Source organism: Euprymna scolopes, chromosome 8 (assembly GCF_053919585.1).
Source record: "Euprymna scolopes isolate OS-2025 chromosome 8, ASM5391958v1, whole genome shotgun sequence".
NCBI classification, from domain to species: Eukaryota; Metazoa; Mollusca; class Cephalopoda; order Sepiida; family Sepiolidae; genus Euprymna; species Euprymna scolopes.
The window spans coordinates 45,234,695-45,254,115 of NC_136489.1; the positions used below are offsets into that span (position 1 = coordinate 45,234,695).

Genomic DNA, 19,421 nt, shown 5'->3' on the forward strand with positions numbered 1-19,421 from the left:
GTTTTTTTACCCGTTCTTTTCCTCCTTTGTAGTACGGGTTCGAGCCTGCCTTCCTACTACCACTTTTTTTTTTTTTTTTTTTTTTTGCTCAACACACACATCCGAACACCCGAGCAATGCCAGGCTGAAATGCTAGTATATATAGATATACAAATTACCATTAGCATATGAAGCGATACTCTTTGTGTAAACAAATTGAGTTTAGGCGTTTGGACAATGTCGAAACATTGTTAATTCACTGCCCGCATGGCAGCAGCCAAACAGCGCAACGGTTAGAAGTTCCGATTGTCATATGGGCGGTTAGGTTTCGATCCTTGCTTGAGGTTTATCTGGCCGCACTGATGAGCTGTGAAACAGCGAAACAGTACTGTATGTGGATGACTATAGTGCTCCTCACCTTGAGTTGAGCATATTGAGAAGTGAAACACGAATTACCATTAGCATATAAGCGACGCTCTTTGTGTAAACAAATCGAGCGGAGGTATTTCAGACGATATATAAACATCGTTAAACTCACTACTCGTTCAAGCAGCCGCCAATAGCGTAATGGTTAGGAGCCTTGACTGCCGTACAAACGGTCGGGTTTCAATCCTGGCTTGAGGTAGTTGCCTGTCTGGCCGCACTGATGAGCTGTGAAACAGCGAAACAGTACTGTATGTGGATGACTATATATATATATATATATATATATATATATATATATATGTGTGTGTGTGTGTGTGTGTTAGTGATGGAACGATTCCGATTAAGAAAAAAATCTAAATATAGCATTGTTTTTTCAAAGGGAGGTGTTAGATTACCGTAAAAAAAACAAAAAAAAAACAAAAACAATGTAATATATGCATATATTTTGGCAAATGTAAAAAATACACTTGTGTCGGTTGGTCTATAGGGTTTTTTTTTCTTCTGGTAGTTTTAAATCAGTGAATAATTATCATTTCATCATTGGTACGAAAATGAAGTTTTAAACAAAAACAAATCAAAATAGTTAAAAAGAATTGTTTGTGACATCGGAAAATGTGATCACATTTTCCCGATTAATCGTCCCAACACTAATATATATATGTATTTGTTGTAAAAATAACACTGAAGATGAGAACAGATGTCTGAATAATTTAAATCATCAATCCTCATCTAAAAAATTCAGAAGAATTTGCATAGGTTGGGAATCATTCCTATCAAATTTCAAGTTCCTATGACTAATACACGAAAAGTGGGTAATGACGTTAATATCGTAAACTTTATAAAAAAATATGATTCTCCTATCAACAATATGGCTTGTTCAAGATTCTTTTACAAAAAAAATGTAATTTAATCTGGGTTGGACTACAATTCAGAGGAGGAAACCGATGATAAGCTCGTGTTAGCAAAGAAAATGGGCCAGATGAATCATCTGGAGACATCTTAATCCATTCCAAGATCCGGAAAGACAAAGGAGGGGGTGACAAAAAATAATTAATGGACAATAAAAGTAGAAAATAAAAATGCTGCAGTCTAAAATGCACACATCTCAACTTATTCAGAAGGAACGAATTCAATCATAAAAATAGGCTGGAATTCTTAGCTTTAATTAGTTTGCTAGAAATAGCGATTGATGTGCAGAAATCAGAAGCTAACAGTATTAATGCTGGAGTTCATCAAAAGTCCATTCTGAGCCCAATTCTCTTCCTAATCTACATCAATGATTTCCCAAATCACATCTTAAGATCATTCATAGACATTTATGTGGATGACACTATGATATAAGGTAACACATCAACGACTGTAAATTACCAAGTTATTTCTGATTATTTCTCTCCTCTGATCTTGAGCATGTGGTATAATTGGGAAACAGGTGGCTGGTTACTTTTAATGCATCTAAAACCAAGCTTCTATCTTTATATCATCAATGCTCTGATCCCCATCTGGCATCAATTGAAATGAATGGCTCTAGTCTTGGGGAGGCTCCATGTTTTGATAAACTTCTGGGCTTGACCTTTACTCCTGATCTGAAATGGAACACATACATCAAATTCGTTGCCAAGGTCGCTGGAAAAATGGTGGGATTATTCTACTGCTCCAGTAGATATCTCACTGCTGATGCAATTCTCTACCTATATAAGAGCCAGGTACGTGCAAGGATGGAGTACTATTGCCACATATAGGCAGGAGCTGGTAGAAAGACCTTATCCTGCCTTGTCAGAGCTCAAAATAGACTTTGCAGCCTAATGAAGGATGCCCTTTTCTCTTCCCTATAACCTCTTTCTCAAAGAAGAGACATTGCGAGCCTGTCTCTGCTTTATCGTTATTTTCATGGCAAGTGTTCATCTGAGCTCCAATCTATGGTTTCCTCCTCGCCAAGCTTTCATGCAAAACACTTGTCTAACTGAAACAATAATTCCCCCCACCTTTTATCTGTGCCTAAACCTAAAGTAGATTTCATGTACAAAGCTTCTTTCTTAGAACTGCACACCTGTGAAACTCTCTTCCATGTCCATGCTTTCCAGCTGACTACAATATGATCGTCTTCAAGTCCAATGTAAACAAGTTCTTGATGAGCCATCCCTTTAAGTAATCCAATTTACCAATTTTCCACTACTGACGATTACTCCGATATTGTCCCATTGACTACCGTACACGCATTAACCCTTATCCTTGGGCGGCTTCCGGCCGTTAATTAGTGGTGACTCCTTTGTGTGTAAAAAAAAAAAAAGTGAAGGATGCATGGTTCCATGTGAGTGCACAGTGAACGAGGCATAAAAAATGACTAAGTTCAGCATTTGCCCCCCACCATTTAGCCCCAAAAATAAAAAGGGGGACATCAAATCCTGGTGAAAATAGACAAATGGTGCAGTTTTAGGCCTTGACATATGTAAATTTGAGTCCCGCACCATGCAAAAAAAAAAAGAAATGACTAAGTCCATACCCTCCGCTTTTAGCCCCAAAAGTCCCCAATGCCTTAACATATTTAAATTTGAGTTCAGCTTCATGCAAAACCGCTCAATAGACATACACAGAAAATTTGCGACAAATATGGTAAAATAGCCCCAAAAATGGCCTAAAAGAGTTATTGTAAAAGGGTTCTCAACCGGGGTCCATGGAATATTTCTGGGGGTCCACAGGTAAAACATAACAGAATGGAGGTCCACAACGATATTTTGGTGATCCATGAAGAAAACCAACTCAGAATAGTTTTTATTATTAAAAATTTAATTTCTACTGTCTGATCTCCATCGGCTTGACCATGGAAGAAACATTGTAATATTGTAATACAAGATATTGGTAAAGAATTATTATCACTCTAATTTAGATTATCATTATTATCATAATTATTATAGTTGTTGTAGAACACCTTATTTGCATTAAATTAGTTTTCATTTAAAAATAAAGCTAAATTATATGATATTTCTTTGATTATTAAAACCTCAAAATTTATATTAGTGAAAAATAGAAGATTGTCTTATGACCAATAGTCATGAAGGGGTCTGCCAAGATAAAAAGAAGGGAAAAGGGGTCCATGAGTAAAAAAAGGTTGAGAACCACTGGTATAGACAAACAAAATTATATAGAAATCAGTTAGTTACAACTTTTCAGAAAGTTTTATAAAAATCCAAGACATCAATTTGTTTTTAATAAGCACAAAAGTGTCAATTTTGGTCATTTTAACCCAGAAGGCACCTCGGGGGGGGGGGGGGGGCAAAGTTGTCCCGGAAAATCTGTTTTGTTACTTTTTTACTCATATCATGTTTAATGTTTGTGCAAAATTTCAAAAAATTTCAAGGCGTAGTTATCACAGATGAATGTGAATTTACATGTCCACTCTCCTTTTGTCAGGGGACCAAAAAGAGAAAATACTTTTTCTTGCATCTAAAAGCGTGTTCTAAAACAGTTACTCAATATTTTAATATATATCTCACATGTACCCAGTGTCCTTTTTATAGGAGAGTCAATATTTCGCTTTTTAAATATAAATAACTTTTCCTGTCAATTTACGTATTTTGTTCATTTACAGTCATTGCATAAAGTTTCAACTCAATAGTAAAAAAAGTAGATTAGTCATTGCATAAAGTTTCAACTCAATAGTAAAAAAAGTAGATTAGTCATTGCATAAAGTTTCAACTCAATAGTAAAAAAAGTAGATTTTTTTTTTTTTTTTACACAGTGATCACCACTTATCAAGGCCCGGAAGCCACTCAGGGATAAGTTACTCAATATTTACCCTGGGACTTAATGGGTTAAATAGTCATTCTAACAAATCAAAACCAATTACATTTTCAGATGAATTGCAAACATAAAAAGATCACCATTTTGACAAGAAATGCATATCCATAAAAAGATGTAAGAATGATACATTGCAATTATACATAGTTGATTGGATCGGAAGAAGTCAGTCATCATGTAAACTAGATAGCAAAAACGCTGCTTATATCCCTTTTCCTACAACAGGATGATGTGACACAAGGATCGAAAAGTGGGATTTGAAAAGCCAGCATACTAGAGGAAAACCATTCTGACCTGCAAAAAATGCATGGGCAGCCTCGTTGGCATTTCTTAGTAAGGGAGCCTCATGCGATCAGCAAATAAACTAAATATAAATGTCTTTCCGTCAAAAGTGTCATCACAATCATTATATGCTATTATATGTCCCCGTTATAAATCCCCAATATGTACTATTCATTATCAACATCATCACCATAGTGTTTTGCTCCCTCTGAAGATCCATCATCGGGCAGTGTCCAAGGAATCTCTCAGGTTCGCATCCTCAGTCCTCCAAAATCAACAGATTAGAGCATTCCTCTAATGGCCTGGTCTCTGTTGATTGCAGTGTAATGCTGGTTCTGTACAGTTCTAGGAGGTTCACCCTTCCAGGCTTTGCCTTCCCTCTTTGAGAAGGGGTTAGTTTATTGCTAATCGCCTAAGGCGCCCTTACTGAAGAATGCACTCTTTGCAGGTCAGAGTGCCCCTCCTCGGGGTCACTGACTTCTCAATCCCACTTTCCGACTCTGGTGTCACAGATCTTGCAGTGGAAGAGAATTAAATACCCCCCTCAGGTCCGCGTTTGAGCATGCCTTGCTTAGGAGACAATTTGTGAGGATGTGTGCAATAATCTGCTCGGCATCGTCGCAGGGACACCGAGCGTCCTTTACATGAACAGGTACAAAAACTTCCCGCGGAGTTCCTGTTAATTTTTTGAGAGACTTATTGCTGCACAACGTTCATCTCGGCAAAAAAAACAAAAAACAAAACAAAACAACAAAAAACAAAAGTAAACATGAATTAGAAGGGAATTTTCCTTGGTATACACCTGCATGAATTTTGCTAAACAGAAAGTGGGAGTTAAAATTAGATAAATTTATTTAACTTAAACTGAAGTTTAATATTTTCTGGATTTCTTTCATGACATGTTTTTAGTCCAGTTCTGTATGGAAAAAGTACGCGAGAAAAAGTTGATGACAGTTTTAAAGAGAAGAAAACCAGAAATGGTTCAATTTTGAAAAGGTTTTTGACTGGCCCATTTAGAGGAGGGGGGGGGGCGAAAGAAATGACGCGAATATCACATCAAAGTGAAATTACGGACTTTGCCACCGCAAAATCAAATAGGGAAACATGATGGTGGGAGGACTCAAGGTTAAGAGAGAAAGAGAAGATATGCAGAGGAAAGAGGCATAATGAAGAAAGGACGAAGAAAAAAAAAAGCAGAAAAAGGAAAAGTGATAGAAATAAAAAAAAAAAAGACTGAATTTAGGAAAGAAATAGAAAGAAAATGTGAAAGATAAAATTGGAAAAAAAAAATTAAATAAAATTCAAAGAGAAAATAAATGGTGAAAAAAAAAGTAAAGTTTGGTTTGATTATTTTACGGCAAATCAACCTTTTTTCAGGTTATTTAATATTGAATTCAACATTTTGAAAAAAGATTTTATGCTTAAAGTTTATTTATGAAAAAAATTTTTTTTTTTTTTACATATCTTCAAATATTTATCCATCAGGTTTTATTTGATTGTTTTGTTTTACGGCATATCAACTCTTCAGGTTATTTAATGTTGAATGTAATCACTTTGAAAAAGTTTTCATGCGTCAAGTTCTTTATATCTCCAATTCATTGAATTTAGTTTGGTTGTTTTGTGGAGGAAAATTGTCTTAGTTTTTAACTTTGCAGAACATGATTGAGTTTTGCAAAGGGAAATCAATAACACCAATGTTTGGTGCATTTTAGATCAGGAGGCCAGTATCTTCAGAAGCCTGATCTGGTAGCACCAGTATAATAAGTATAATAAGAAAGTAAACATAAAATAAAAGAAAGAATGATCAAGAAGAAAAGAAAAAGTGAAAGAATAAAAGAGGAATAAAAAAAGAAATAAAGGAAAAGGACAAAGAAGATGAAGAAAAGGAAGAGGTAAAGAAAAAGGTGAGAAAAAAATGAAAGAGGAGAGAAATGAGAATGACCAAAGTACAGTATCTGTTCTGTCGTCGGCCAGAGATCCTTCTTAATGGAGTCAATTTTTATTTTAACTTCATCCATCGTTTTGCGATACGTTTTTTGATCGACCTTGTGTCTAACTTTGCCTTATCTTTTTTTTTTCGTAGGAATAAGATGAAAGATAAAAGACGAAGGGCGAGGTGTCTACCGAGAAAATAAAAGAGAAAGGTGGCAAGAAAGAGAAAAGGCTGAAAAACATTGACTTATCAGTTCAAAGGAGAGACAGAATCTCAGGCAAACAAATAGAAACTTACACTGATTGATTGGGTGAGCGGGTGAGATGTGTGTGTATGTAAGGTTAAGGGGGTAAAAGGATATATATATATATATATATATATATATATATATATGCACAGAGAGAGAGAGAGAGCGATATTTTAGATTAACAAACACAACGTAAATACATACAACACGTTACCAAACATTCACCTGCTATTCCATACATTCCAACCAAGAGAACTTTTAAAGATTCTAATCGTTCCTTTATATGAATTTGTTTGTATCTCTCTTGAACTTCGTTCACCGGGTATATTTGCTAGGTAGTTTTTGAAATTCTTTTTGAGTCCGGTTACTTTATTGGAATGATGGAGCTCTTCCTACTGAAACTAAACGTGGCATAGTTGTCACTCCCTTTCGGCTTGGATTAAATTGCTTGAGCTCGGAAAAATAAGTTTACAAAATCAGTTAAATAAAAGTTAAAAAATGAAAAAGTTTTTTTCTTCTCTCTCTCTCACACACACACACACACACACACACACACACACACACACACACACACACACACACACACACACACACACATCCCTGAATTGGGAGAAGTGCTATCGTAGGCACATTGAAGAGCTATGATACAGCGAAACCGTGTGTGAATGACTACATAAGCACCGCTTCTTGGATTGAGCACTGTCATTAATGATATTGCTTGGTACAGTTTAACATAAGGTAAAGCTCTTTGTAAATAAATACATGGAGCACTATGTAGTGGCGGGTCTATGCTTATATAAAAACAAGTGATATCATTTCCAAGCAGTGCTTGTCCTAGGATCTAATGGTTAAAACTGCTATCAACTAAATAGTTGTAGGCTCGATTGATATATAAACAAATTTGATATATAAAGTATTCAGCCTCTGGAACAAATTTAATTTGGCTTTTATCTGGTAAAAAAAAGCTGCTAACGGGTCCAAATTAGAAATTGTCAAGCTCGAGTTGACTCAAAGTGCTCCTATACACACACGCAAATATACATTTACAGGTTAAACTGCATTAACTTTTAGAGTCTTGATTTTCATCTGCCTTTAGGTTATATGGTAGTGAATACCACTGCAGAATTAAATGTTTTGGTTTCGATTCTAACTGACGGCACCCAAGTCATTTTTTTTTTAACTTTTGAAATCACTACTATATATTAGGTACAATATAATAATCAATAGAGTATTGGTTCTATAATAATAAATACAAAATCTGCATAAATTAAAATCCTATATGCAAGCATATTTTACGATTGAGCAACGTCGGGCGACATGCTAGTATATATATATATATATATATATATATATATATAGAGAGAGAGAGAGAGAGAGAGTCAAGAATAGAGTAAGAGAGGATTAAGATAACTAGAAAGTTAGTAAGAGATGGGTCACTCATGAGTTAATTTCAACTTACAACTAATTAAGATAATTAAAATCAAATTGTTTTCAAACATGACTCAATCCCCAAACTGAGGAATATCTGAATAGGTATTTTGTGTGATTAAAATATATAGGGAAAAGGCCTACAGGAAACAAACATTAGTAAAATCGGCTTTATTATAATAATACATATATGTGTTTTGTGTGTGTGTGTGTGTGTGTGTGTGTGTGTTCGTACGTGTGCTTGTATCTTTTTTTTTTTTTTTTAGTTTTTATATGTGAAAAGGAAATTGGTGGAATCAAAAACGGCATTGGAGCAAAAATGTAAAGCAATCAGAAAATGAGTTTAACATTTTTACTTTCCGGTGATATTGGTGGCAAGATGTAGATCTTGAGGATAAAAGAAAAAAGGCAAAATGAATGTGAAGGAGAAGATGATGAGGAGGAGGAGAAGAAGAAGGAAAGAAATAAAATGAAGGAACGAAGAAATGAAAAGTAAAATAAATTGGTGACAAGAAACAGATCTTTGGACAGAAGATATATATATATATATATATATATATATATATATATTATGCAGAAAAAAAGAAGAGTTACAAGAAGGAGAAAATAAGAAAAAGAAGAGGGAGGAGAAGGTGATGACGACGAGGAGGAGAAGGATGAAAATAAAATGAAGAAACTAAGAAATGAAAGTAAAATAAGTATATAAAAACCAAAGTAATGAAAAGAAATCTAATTAGTAAATAACAGGAAGTGAGTGATAGTAAATAACGTTGTAGCCATCGCTACATACGGCCGCAACAAATCTTCAACAGGAACATTTTCATATTAATCACCGTTTTCAACGCCCACGAATATTAGAACGTGTACGCACACAGAGTTGCGATTTGACCACCCGCACACATGGAACAAAGGAACTATGTTACGTTTCCGCCCGTAGGGATACAGTAAACAGGCTGGAACGTTCGAGAACATCGTTACATAAGGATTTGCCGTAAAAATCAAATCAGTTTATTCCAGTTATTCTCTTGTCTTCCCCAAGCCTGGATGTCAATGAAACTCTGCCACTGGGAGGCCTTAAAATCTACCGTCTTGAATTTGCGCGGCACACAAATGAACGTTAATTCCCATCATGGAAAATTACTGCATCGAACGAGAATTTATTCTTCTTTTGAACAATGTTATTTCGAACTACTGTTTCTTATGTGATGAACACATACACACACATTTCGCTCACATGCTTTAATGGCTGTATTCCGAAAAAAAGGACGTGAGAGAGAGAGAGAGAAAGAAAAGGGCGTGAGAAAGAGAGAGAGAAAAAGAAAGAAAAGGACGTGAGAGAGAGAGAGAAAAGGACGTGAGAGAGAGAAACAGAGAGAAGAGGACGTGTGAGAGAGAGAAGAGGACGTAAGAGAGAAAGAGAGAGAGGAGGGCGTAGGGGAGAAAGAGAGAGAAGAGGACGTGAGAGAAGAGAACGTGTGAGAGAGAGAGAAGAGGACGTGAGAGAGAGAGAGAGAAGAGGACGTGTGAGAGAGAGAAGAGAACGTGTGAGAGAGATAGAAGAGAACGTGTGAGAGAGAGAGAAGAGAACGTGTGAGAGAGAGAGAAGAGAACGTGTGAGAGAGAGAAGAGAACGTGTGAGAGAGAGAAGAGAACGTGTGAGAGAGAGAAGAGAACGTGTGAGAGAGAGAAGAGAACGTGTGAGAGAGAGAGAGAAGAGAACGTGTGAGAGAGAGAGAGAAGAGAACGTGAGAGAGAGAGAGAGAAGAGAACGTGAGAGAGAGAGAGAGAGAGAGAAGAGAACGTGTGAGAGAGAGAGAGAAGAGAACGTGTGTGAGAGAGAGAGAGAAGAGAACGTGTGTGTGTGAGAGAGAAGAGAACGTGTGAGAGAGAGAGAAGAGAACGTGTGAGAGAGAGAGAAGAGAACGTGAGAGAGAGAGAGAGGAGAACGTGAGAGAGAGAGAAGAGGACGTGAGAGAGAGAGAAAAGGACGTGAGAGAGAGAGAAAAGGACGTGAGAGAGAGAGAGAGAAAAGGACGTGAGAGAGAGAGAAGAGGACGTGTGTGAGAGAGAGAGAAGAGGACGTGAGAGAGAGAGAGAGAAGAGGACGTGAGAGAGAGAGAGAAGAGGACGTGAGAGAGAGAGAGAAGAGGACGTGAGAGAGAGAGAGAAGAGGACGTGAGAGAGAGAGAAGAGGACGTGAGAGAGAGAGAGAGAGAAGAGCACGTGAGAGAGAGATAGAGAGTAGAGGACTTGAGAGAGAGAGAGAAGAGGACGTGAGAGAGAGAGAAAAGGACGCGAGAGAGAGAAAAGGACGATAGAGAGAGAGAGAGAGAAATGGACGTGAGAGCGAGAGAGAAATGGACGTGAGAGCGAGAGAGAAATGGACGTGAGAGAGAGAGAAAAGGACGTGTGAGAGAGAGAAAAGGACGTGAGAGAGAGAGAAAAGGACGTGAGAGAGAAAGAGAGAGAAAAGGACGTGAGAGAGAAAGAGAGAGAAGAAGACGTGAGAGAGAGAGAGAGAGAGAAAAAGACGTGAGAGAGAGAGAGAAGAAGACGTGAGAGAGAGAGAAAAAGACGTGAGAGAGAGAAGAAGACGTGAGAGAGAGAAGAAGACGTGAGAGAGAGAAGAAGACGTGAGAGAGAGAGAGAGAGAAGAGGACGTGAGAGAGAGAGAGAGAAGAGGACGTGAGAGAGAGAGAGAGAAGAGGACGTGAAAGAGAGAGAGAGAGAAGAGGACGTGAGAGAGAGAGAGAGAAGAGGACGTGAGAGAGAAGAGGACGTGAGAGAGAGAGAGAAGAGGACGTGAGAGAGAGAGAGAGAGAGAGAGAGAGAGAGAAGAGGACGTGAGAGAGAGATAGAGAGAAGAGGACGTGAGAAAGAGAAAAGAGGACGTGAGAGAGAGAAAAGAGGACGTGAGAGAGAGAAAAGAGGACGTGAGAGAGAGAAAAGGACGTGAGAGAGAGAAATGGACGTGAGAGAGAGAAATGGACGTGAGAGAGAGAGAAATGGACGTGAGAGAGAGAGAAAAGGACGTGAGAGAGAGAGAAAAGGACGTGAGAGAGAGAGAAAAGGACGTGAGAGAGAGAAAAGGACGTGAGAGAGAGAGAGAGAGAAGAGGACGGGAGAGAGAGAGAAGAGGACGTGAGAGAGAGAGAGAGAAGAGGACGTGAGAGAGAGAGAGAGAAGAGGACGTGAGAGAGAGAGAGAGAAGAGGACGTGAGAGAGAGAGAGAGAAGAGGACGTGAGAGAGAGAGAGAAGAGGACGTGAGAGAGAGAGAGAGAAGAGGACGTGAGAGAGAGAGAGAAGAGGACGTGAGAGAGAGAGAAGAGGACGTGAGAGAGAGAGAGAGAGAAGAGCACGTGAGAGAGAGAGAGAGAGAAGAGCACGTGAGAGAGAGAGAAGAGCACGTGAGAGAGAGAGAAGAGCACGTGAGAGAGAGAGAGAGAGAAGATGACGTGACAGAGAGAGAGAAGAGGACGTGAGAGAGAGAGAGAGAAGAGGACGTGAGAGAGAGAGAAGAGGACTTGAGAGAGAGAAGAGGACGTGAGAGAGAGAGAAAAGGACGTGATAGAGAGAGAGAGAAAAGGACGTGAGAGAGAGAAGAGGATGAGAGAGAGAGAGAGAGAAGAGGACGAGAGAGAGAAGAGGACGTGAGTGAGAGAGAGAGAGAGAAGACGTGAGAGAGAGAGAGAAAAGGACGTGAGAGAGAGAGAGAGAAAAGGACGTGAGAGAGAGAGAGAAGAGGACGAGAGAGAGAGAGAAGAGGACGAGAGAGAGAGAAGAGGACGTGAGAGAGAGAGAAGAGGATGTGAGAGAGAGAGAAGAGGACGTGAGAGAGAGAGAGAGAGAAGAGGACGTGAGAGAGAGAGAGAAGAGGACGTGAGAGAGAGAGAGAAGAGGACGTGAGAGAGAGAGAGAGAGAAGAGGACCTGAGAGAGAGAGAAGAGGACGTGAGAGAGAGAGAGAGAAGAGGATGTGTGAGAGAGAGAAGAGGATGTGTGTGAGAGAGAGAGAGAAGAGGACTTGTTAGATAGAGAGAAGAGGACGTGAGAGAGAGAGAGAAGAGGACTTGAGAGAGAGAGAGAGAGAGAGAGAAAAGGACGTGAGAGAGAGAGAAAAGGACGTGAGAGAGAGAGAGAGAGAGAGAGAGAGAGAAAAGGACGTGTTAAAGAAAGAAAAGGGCGTGAGAGAGAAAGGGAGAAAGGAAGGGATGGAGAGAAAAGGGGAGGAAGGGAGGGAGAGAAAAGGGGAGGAAGGGAGGGAGAGAACAGGGGAGGAAGGAAGGGAGCGAAAAGGGGAGAAAGGAAGGGAGGGAGAGAAAAGGGGAGAAAGGGAGGGAGAGAAAAGGGGAGAAAGGAAGGGAGGGAGAGAAAAGGGGAGAAAGGAAGGAAGGGAGAGAAAAGGGGAGAGGAAGGGAGGGAGAGAAAAGGGGAGAAAGGAAGGGAGGGAGAGAAAAGGGGAGAAAGGAAGGGAGGGAGAGAAAAGGGGAGAAAGGAAGGGAGGGAGAGAAAAGGGGAGAAAGGAAGGGAGGGAGAGAAAAGGGGAGAAAGGAAGGGAGGGAGAGAAAAGGGGAGAAAGGAAGGGAGCGAGAGAAAAAGCGAGAAAGGTAGGGAGGGAGAGAAAAGGGGAGAAAGGAAGTGAGGGAGAGAAAAGGGGAGAAAGGAAGGAAGGGAGAGAAAAGGGGAGAGGAAGGGAGGGAGAGAAAAGGGGAGAAAGGAAGGGAGGGAAGCGAAAAGGGGTGAAAGGAAGGGAGGGAGAGAAAAGGGGTGAAAGGAAGGGAGGGAGCGAAAAGGGGTGAAAGGAAGGGAGGGAGCGAAAAGGGGTGAAAGGAAGGGAGGGAGCGAAAAGGGGTGAAAGGAAGGGAGGGAGCGAAAAGGGGTGAAAGGAAGGGAGGGAGCGAAAAGGGGTGAAAGGAAGGGAGGGAGCGAAAAGGGGTGAAAGGAAGGGAGGGAGCGAAAAGGGGAGAAAGAGAAATGTTTCGGAGGCAGGAGAAAGGTGCAGAAAACAAGAAGTCAAGAAGAACAGAAGTTCGAAATAAGAAAGGGGGAGAGAAAGGAAATAAATAATAATAAAATGAACTTAAAATTGAAAGGAAATGACGGTGGTGGAGAGGGTGCTTTACCGATTCTAATTCTAGTAATGGCGAATTGTATCCCAGAACAGCGGAACCTTCTAATCCCCCCATCTGCACTACCGAATTTCTTAAAACTTGTGAATGAATCTCAGAAACAGGAAGTTACAAGACATTACTAAGAGTACGCTTGAAAGTGTTGTAAACATTGGTGGGAGGAACATGCGTGGAGTCCACCCCCGGGAGAGGGAAACAGAGGGGAAGGGATATTAAAAAATGAGAGAGAATGAAGGGGAGAAGGAATAGTCTAGCAGAAAAGATTTAAAGGAAAGTAAATTCAATTAGAATGAAATCACCGAAATATTGTAAGGGAAAATATACTAGTTTGTGTTTGTTTAACGGCAAATCAACCATTTTTTGTGAAATGTAATTACAAAAACCCAAACCTCTGTTGTAAAAAATGTATCATAAACGATTCATTGTGCAGAAGTTGCTATTTTATCCATGAAGTGGGGTAACACTGCGGGTTCATACCTTCCTCAACAAGATTCATGTTAGTTTAAGGAAATAGAACGTGGACTTTTTGACAGCCTCATAACTCTCGCTTTGCTTATTTTGCCCTTTAGTACTCACATTTCATGAGCGATTTTTCTGACAAAGGGGAATAATTGCTGTTTTCTGAGTCGAACTCTATACATCTAACACTTAGCGTTTGCAAGTTTTTGACATTGAAGCAGTATTTTTTTTTTTTTTTTTTACATTAAGTGGCTTCATGCCTTGTCTGGAACGATTTCCATAATTTTTTATTTTTTATTTTTTTATTACATTTTCACCCCAAACAAGGCACATTGCCATTTTGTTGTAGGGGGACACTATCAGGAACATAGGCATCAGGGGCACTGTGTAGGGTGTTGGGCAGCAAGATATCGGTTCACGTTGCACTTGAACTTCTGCATGTCAGTACAGTTGGGAAGCAGGGATCTAGAAGGGAATTCCAAAGTCTAGCTGTCCTGGGGCAGAAACTACTGGAGTAGAAGGCTCTCTTACATCTAGGGATCTCTACTGTGAAAGAGTGGGATTTAGTTGTTTGTCAGGGGTATTTACGTCGAGGGGGCACAAGTGATTGCAGTTCATCAGAGCATTCACCGTTAAAGTACTTGTAGAACAGGCAGAGGGATGCAACATTTCGTCGACGGGACAGAGGCTGAAGTTTAGATGACAGTTCAGGACCTATCAGATTGCCAACTCTCTTTTGAACCTTGTCTAGGAGCGAGAGACTAGTGGCAGATGAACCAGCCCAAATATGAAAACAATACTCCATACATGAGCGAATGATGGCCTTATAGAGGTATAGGATTCTTTCAGGTGTTAGTATCTTTCTAGCACGGTAGAGAGAACCTACCTTCTTCGCAGCGATCCTGGCGATACTCTCAATGTAATTGTTCCAACTCATGTTTCCTGAGAGCGTTAGGCGGAGGAGTTTAAAAGATGCACTTTCAGATAAAGAGTCATTGGCCATGGTTATTGGTGGTAGAGAAGGTTTCTTGAAATTATTGAAAGAAACGAGTTTAGTCTTGGCAGCATTGAATGTGACCATCCATATTTGTTCCCATTCCACTACTGATTGGAGGTCATTCTATAGTTTTTCTGCCATTTCTTTAGATATGTGTTCATTTGTTTTCCTGTCATGTCTGTTATAGAGCGTGGTGTTGTCAGTATATATACCCATCTCACAGGCAATTTTGTCACTGAGGTCATTTATGAATATTAGGAACAATAGAGATCCAAGTATAGACCCTTGAGGCACTCCCGCATTTATATCATATTCTTTAGATGTACAACCATCGAGGACAACCTGGATTTTTCTCTATCTAAGAAGGATTTAATTATGTTAAGTATTCTTCCAGTGATACCATATGATCTGATTTTCCTGAGAAGACCTTCATGCCATACCCTGTCAAAAGCCTTAGATATATCTAGAGCTACCGCTCTACCCTCCCCCGCTTTGTCCAGTGAATGGTATATACGTTCTGAGATTACAGTTAGCATATATATGTGGCTTGCCTAAATCCATATTGTTTGTCAGTCAGAAGTTTAGCATCAGTAAGGTGATGGACTAGAGCTTGGTTAATTATGGTCTCAAATATTTTGGCGAAAAGTGGGAGGAGGCAAATGGGGCGATAATTTACTGGGTCAGTTCTTTCGCCAGAATTCTAGAAAACTGGTACTACAGAAGCAGTTTTTTGACAAGCAGGAAAACAAGATTCATTAAGGCATTTGTTGTAAAGTTTGGAGAGAACTGGAGCTACTTCGGCGGAGCACTTTTTTAATAGCACAGCCGGGATGAAATCAGGTCCACAGGCTTTTGCAGTGTCAAGATTTCTTATGATAGCATGCACCTGAGAAGGGAGTGATTTTCAGATTGTCTAGTGTGGCGTCTATCCACAAAGGAAAGTCAGGGAGAGGGTGGTTGGCAGGGTCCAGTGTGGAGTTGGAGGCAAACCGACTGGCAAGCATGTTAGTCTTCTCAGTTGCAGAGCAAACAACCTCATGATTCTTGGATAGTGGGGGAATTGTTGATTGCCCATTATTTACTACACGGTTGTAGATTTTCCAGAAGTCACAGATTCCTATAAAATTTGCGCATGGGAACATGTGCTTCAGTTGCCATTTTGAACCATTCAGTGGCCTCAGCAGGAAGTGAAAAGATATTTTGCTATGGGGCGTCCCTGATGAGATCCCTGATGGCTTACCAGTCAGCCTTTTTATAATATCTCATTGTTTTGAGCAGTGGCTCTCCAGTTTTGGCTCTAAAGTGTAGGGCTATTTCAACCATTACCACTGCATGATCGGCGTTCCCAAGTGGGCTGTGGGCATTAGTTACACAGTCATCGGGAACTGTGGTCAGAAACAGATCTAGAAGTGATGCGTGTTGTTCTTGCTGGTCTGGGAAACGGGTTGGAAATGTAACCATCTGGGATAGGGAATGAGATATAGAGAAGTTATGTGTTGTGGTACCAGCTGCGTCTGTGTAAGTAGAAAATCCAAGCCAGTTGCTGTGGTGGACATTGAAATCACCAAATACAGGCACTTGTGCGCTAGTGTTGAGGGAAAGTGCTGTATCTATGCTGTCAGAGACTTTGTTTATTAGGGTACATATATACTCCAAGCCCGTGTATATGTCCGTCAGAGTCCTTACTGCAGAGTGGGAGATATCCAGGCATGTTAAAGTAGTTAGAGAGGATGGAGGAGTGTAGGTTAGTCTCACTTAGTGCTAAGATATCCGGGGTGTTGGTTAGGAGAAATGCTTCAACATCAGCTTAATTAGTTCTAAGCCCACGGATGTTCGTAAATGCAAGCCACAAGGGAGAAGGCAGAAATAACCTTCTTAGTGACATGCAATATGGTTTCCATTCTGCAAGATCTACCGCAGGTGTCCTAACGGTTATATCTCATAGGATTAGTGAATCTCTTGACAAAGACTTCCTTTCTAGGGCAATTGCTCTTTACATATCAAAGATCTTCGACAACGTATGGCATAAAAGCCTACTTCACAAGATTTCTAGCTACAGTATAACTGGAAATGTTTTCTCTATCATTAAATCATTTCTCTCTGATAGGGTCATAAGAGTAGTGGTAGATGGACAAAAATCAGAGGCCTGCAGTATTAATGCTGGAGTCCCTCAAGGGTCCATCCTGGGCCTAACTTTCTTCCTGATCTACATCAATGATCTCCCTAAACACATACTTAAATCATTCGTTGACATCTATGCTGATGACACGACCATCTACAGCAACACATCAAAGGCTTTAAATGACAAAGCTCTCTCTGATTCTCTCTCCTCTGATCTCGAGCGCGTGGTTCAGTGAGGGAAGACGTGGCTGGTTACTTTTAATGCATCTAAAACCAAACTCCTATCTTTACATCATCAATGCTCTGATCCCCATCTGGAATCAATTGAAATGGATGACTCATCTAGGAGAAGCCCCATGTTTTGACAAGCTTCTGGGTTTGACCTTCACTCCTGATCTGAAATGGAACATGTACATTAAGTCAGTTGCCAAAGTCGCTGGAAAGATGGTTGGATCTTTCTACCGCTCCAGAATATATCTCACTACTGATGCAATTCTCTATCTATATAAAAGCCAAGTACATCCAAGAATGGAATACTGCTGCCATATCTGGGCAGGAGCTGCTAAAAACAGCCTATCCTGCCTTGACAGAGTACAAAATAGACTTTGTGACTTAGTGGGGAGTGCCCTTTTCTCTTCCCTGCAACCTCTCTCCCACAGAAGAGACGTTGCAAGCCTATCTTTGTTTTATCGTTATTTCCATGGCAGGTGCTCATCTAAACTTCAATCTCTGGTCCCCCTCGCCAATCTTTTACGGAAAACACCTGTCTAGCTGAATCCACTGTCAAAAACTTTCCCCACTCTTTATCTATGTCTAAATCAAAACGTAGATTCCATGAACAAAGCTTCTTTCTTAGAACTGCACGCCTGTGGAACTGTTCCGTCTGCCTGATTCCCACCTGACTACAACCTGGATGTCTTCAAGTCCAACGTAAACAAATTCCTGATGAACCACCCCCTTAAGTAGACACTTTATTAAATCTCCAAACTAACGTAATGTACTTACAATCCCTTATCCCTGAGTGGCTTCCAGGCCTTGATAAGTGGTGACCACCTTATAAAAAAAAAAAAAAAAGGTTGGTTTTGTTTGAGTTTGGGCCTGGTTTTAACATAATTTTTTGTTGTACTGTCATCATTTTTTTTTTAAGAGTTTCATTTTAGGTAAGGGGTGCTGAACAAGTGGTTATGTAGAATACCAGACATGCACCACAAGTAGACCATCAGTTGTCCTTCCATCTACTAGGATTGTGGCCTCGGGATAGCCCACTGGGGATGAGTGCAGGGTCCCTTTCCATGTGCGACATGGCACTACAAACAACCCGATATTATACAACTGTTGATGGAGCAGCCGTTCTAAGCAGCAGCCAGGAACTGTCTATCTGGTACCCTCAACCCATCAGATGATGGTCAACCCAATCTACTTGTACTGGCATTATGGCATTCAAGCATTCCCAAGTGCTCAGTTTAAGGGATGGGATGTGTTGGGAGTGGGGGAAAACGGCATTCATTGCCCTAGTCAGGAAACAAGATCGACCACTGAAGGTCTGTCGATTCCCTGTGATTCAACCTCTACGCCTGGCTAATAGGGAAAGAAGGAGTATGGAAGCCATGCGATAGACAGTGCCTATCTATTCCTTAAGCAGTTTAGGTTTGCAGACCGATAATTTGTTTGAGTCACCAGCTCTAGGAAGGTTGTCATCCGAGACTGGAGAGGCCTTCCTCCCCTTAGGTTTAGGTTCAGAGTTTTTCTTCTCTTAGACGGATTACCTGGGAAGATCTACAGGTCTACCAACACCTGGATAAGAATAAACTCCATCAATACCTGGATAAGAATAAACTAATGCATGCCTAAGGGATAGAAATGTACAGATGTTTAGTGATCATGATTTCCAATTGGTCAGCATGCAAAGGTTAAGAGCTGAAAGCTAAGGACCCTCATTTAAGTCGGGTGCAATGTATGAGTGTTAGTGGTAGCTTGGGGAGTAGAGCTGATTGTTAGTTTTCAGGAGACTTACAGAATACAGTAGAATTAATTATTAGAATTTTGAGTGCCAAGTAAAGTTTAGTTAGAGAAGAGAAAAAGAATTTTTTTTTTAAATTTAATATGCAAATCAGATATAGGAAATATGAAAGAGATACAAAAGAGATATGCAACGAATTAAATAAATAATGAACGATGGACAAATATGGCCGATATACATGAAGAGGAATAAGAAGTTAGAAAAGAAAGAAACTGATGCAAGAAAGTGGTGGATTACAAAAGGAAAGGGATATGGTTCTGGAGATAGAAATGAAAGAGAACAAGTGAAGCAAGCATGGTCCTCCATGAGTGCATAGTGAACGAGGCATAAAAAAAAAAATGACTAAGTTCAGCATTTGCCCTCCACTTCTTTTAGGCCCCAAAGTTCCCAAGAGACGTTAAATCCTGATGAAAATGGACAAACAGTGCAGTTTTAGGCCTTAGCATATGTAAATTTAAGTTCTGCTCTATGCAAAAAAAGAAATGACTAAGTCCATCATTTGCCCCCCCCCCACCCCCCATTTAGCCCCAAAAGTCTTCAAGGACACAAAATATTTAAATTTGAGTTCAGCGCTATGCAAAACTGCTTTGGACAAATATGGTAAA

The 19,421-nt window shown here is 40.0% G+C and overlaps 1 protein-coding gene and 1 pseudogene across 3 annotated transcripts in view; one reads left to right on the top strand and one right to left on the bottom strand.

The window, feature by feature from the left end:
* Positions 1-19,421, bottom strand: part of LOC145283543 (cytosolic purine 5'-nucleotidase-like) — a 1,063,943-nt gene that overhangs the window by 507,226 nt on the left and 537,296 nt on the right. The gene's annotated exons all lie outside the window — the stretch shown is intronic.
* LOC145284033 (uncharacterized) lies at positions 10,530-13,344 on the top strand (annotated as a pseudogene).